The sequence below is a fragment of the Amphibalanus amphitrite genome, unplaced genomic scaffold (assembly GCF_019059575.1).
Source record: "Amphibalanus amphitrite isolate SeventyFive unplaced genomic scaffold, NRLGWU_Aamphi_draft 000715F_arrow, whole genome shotgun sequence".
Lineage (NCBI taxonomy): Eukaryota > Metazoa > Arthropoda > Thecostraca > Balanomorpha > Balanidae > Amphibalanus > Amphibalanus amphitrite.
The window spans coordinates 366,851-369,996 of record NW_024882209.1 but is presented as its reverse complement, the minus strand read 5'-3'; the positions used below and the strand labels follow the sequence as shown (position 1 = coordinate 369,996).

General features: G+C 42.3%; 1 long non-coding RNA gene across 1 annotated transcript; it reads left to right on the top strand.

Moving 5' to 3' along the window:
• Positions 1 to 29: 29 nt before the first annotated feature.
• LOC122365118 lies at positions 30 to 1,869 on the top strand. Its single transcript, XR_006253679.1, has 3 exons — positions 30 to 224; positions 341 to 539; positions 1,694 to 1,869. It is a non-coding gene; the product is annotated as an uncharacterized LOC122365118 (long non-coding RNA).
• Positions 1,870 to 3,146: the final 1,277 nt, after the last annotated feature.

Genomic DNA, 3,146 nt, shown 5'->3' with positions numbered 1-3,146 from the left:
TCTTTGCTTTTGAGTATTGGGTAATCTATGTATGCTTATTTCATGCCGTAAGAATCCCAACATTCAATGTGTTTTATTGTGTTGTGGTAGGTATTTTGGTTTCGAACTATCATGTCTAACATAACAGTCTTTTCTACTTTCAGTTCCCTACGCGTGCCCACTTTGAGGTCACCGTGGGTTGTGTGACCTTGAAAACTGCGCTTCGTTATGCGAGTATTTCGAAGGTAAGCAGTTAGCTGAGCCGGGATGAAAGCAAATAAACAGTGAAATTCGATTTATACCGGAATAAAATGATACATTTGCATCAGTGATGATTTTCACCTCCATTGACTGTCGCCAGAACCCGCAACCAGCATTCGTGCTGAACGCTACAGCAACCGAACGGCCGTCCAGCAAACCTGGCAGCACGTTCACAGTGACCACGTGCGTGGCAATGAATCCGACCTTCTCCCCAGTCGACCTCGCTAGTCTGATTGTGGACATGCCTTCCGGTTACGTGCCAGTGAGCGCCAGCGTCCGAGAGTTGAGACACAGTCACCGTAAGAACCGTTCGGGGAGGGGAGGAAGAGAGAGAGAGAGAGAGAGAGAGAGAGAGAGAGAGAGAGAGAGAGAGAGAGAGAGAGAGAGAGAGAGAGAGAGAGAGAGAGAGAGAGAGAGAGAGAGAGAGGAGAGAGAGAGAGAGAGAGAGAGAGAGAGAGAGAGGAGCCAGTGCTAGCATAGCATCCGCGAGCAGAGATATGGTCGCAAGCAAGTAAAGTTATAGTTCTTTTTTTTAGTTTGCCCCTCACTGTAAACGTCTTTTTGAACACAGCACGAGAATTGCTAGCTGAATTATTGAAAAAAAAACTGGTTGGCGCGCATTGATTTGACCAGGGCCCAATCTTACCAAATGCCGTGAATGCGCATTCACGGCATTTGGTAACATTCAGAACTATTCCACATTCACTTATTCATTTGTTCAGGCAACATGCATAATCATTCACGCTATCAAAATCATTGGACAAGATTAGCTGAGTGTAAATAAAAGAAATATCTTTGATATCAGAGCCGTTAACTCCGGCCAGTGCTGCCAAATCCTATTTACGGCATTGGTAAGATTGGGCGATTTCATAGACGATCAATTTCATCAGATTTATTTACTATTTCACAGACTCGTAGCTCGTATTTGCCAATACCTACAGCCCCACAGGGATAGACGACTTCTCAGGAATTATGTGTGAACTAATAAAGAAATTGCACGGCGCTTAACATAACGTTAAATCGTTGGTGTTCAAAACTTATTTTGAAAATATTATTCATATATACAAAACAATGTGCGCTAACCAGTTTTCTCAGTAATTCAACTAGCAATTCTCGTGCCGTGTTCAAAGAGACGTTTACAGTGAGGGGCAAACTTAAAAAAAAACGAACTATAGTCGATGACTGAAGGGGTCGAAAAATAAACCTTGAAAGGCAATATTGCGTTTGCACATATACAATATACATGCAACGTCTATCTTATGCACTAAGGATGACGTGTACTTGAACATTATAAAAAAGATGCCGAAGTTATACATTCATTTAACAACTTTTTCCATGGCTAAGGGCTAAAGCCGTGGTTCTTCAAACCCTATGAGTAAGATGTTTCCATTTGCTCTCCGCCATCACCACTGTCTTATCTATTTGCAATTTCGATCTCTGTTCGTGCCCTCAGAAATCAAAGGCCTCAAGATAGTGAATAATGACGCTGTCGAAGTACAGTTGGAGAACATCACTCAGAAGACCAAGTGTTTTAGCTTCCGTATCGTGCGTGAAACTGTCGTCGAGGAGCCGAAGTGGGCCATTGTGAACGTCATCGACTATTTTAGCCTATCCCGTCGTGCTGAAACGTTACGTGGGGAGCCTAAAAAGGAACATCCACTGATACCTAAGCAAAAGTGCTTATGTAGTGTGGTTGTGAAGAAGTCATTGCATAGCTGAAGAAAAAGCAATAGCTATCGGTGTTCTAACTACAGTTCCGTTGTTTATTAAATCTCATGGCTAAGAGTTACAATAAAAAATGACAATTCTATCTAAATCTGATATATTTTAGAAATTCGACAACAATGTTCCATCGTCAGTGAATGGTACAAAATATTTTATACAATATTTTGTACTATTTTTTAGATCAGTTACAGACGATAGCACATTGTTGTCGAAATGTAAAAAGTATATCAAATTTAGATTATGATAATCATTTTTGATAGGCTACTCTTGGCCACCACATTTTGTAAATATGTCTAACAATACTGAACAGTGAATAAGTCCCGTTGTTTCCATTCGTTTTTATTATCGAGATTGAATGATGGCAATTATATTTCGCAGACGTATACGCTACAGTAGAGTACCACCGCTCCCAGCGGTCGGCAAACCCACGAGTCTACTGAGGCCAGACATGGAACGGCAATTGGAGCACAATTAAGTGGTGGCGTAAACTGCACGTGCTCACTCCACGGGGCATAAGAAGTGTGCAATATTCCACCATGATATCACATGCTTCGGTTGATTTTGAAACTGAATTAACGTTTTATGAGGTTTATGTAAGCTATAAATTCGTATAGTGTTAAAGCTGAATTTTAAAGGGACCCTCCCACCTTCACAAAAGTTAATGAATTGGCATGAAAGTGATGTCGCTCGGTTCAGAAAGAGTGAAAACGAATATCGACCAAAATTCACCGACAAATATTCACCAGTTTTCAAGGTTCAAGGTTTTCAAGACTTTCACTTTTGTTTCACTTTTTGGGATCTCCGCTGTTCCTAGTGACTTTATTTGGAAGCAATAGTTTGGCAGCTGAAAGTGCGGCACTTGTCGCGTGCAAAGCAGCATATACCACCGCGTGCTTCCAAACGTTTTTACGAGCGAGCGAGCGCAGTGAGCGAAGCGAAGTCTTTTCAATATAACGGACAAATCTCAGTATGAGCGGCCCGGCCCGGCCCGGCCTGTAGCGCTTTTGAGAGGCTTATATCTCAGCAACCGCTGGACCGATTGGCCTGCGGTCTTTTTTGCTGGGTAGCCCCATCCCTTCTTCCCCGTAATTGACTACTTTTGATACATCTCAGTGACCGTCGTGGCACGTGCCACGTGAAAAGTCAAGGGTGTTCAAGCAGTTTTGCAAAAGTAATGATTT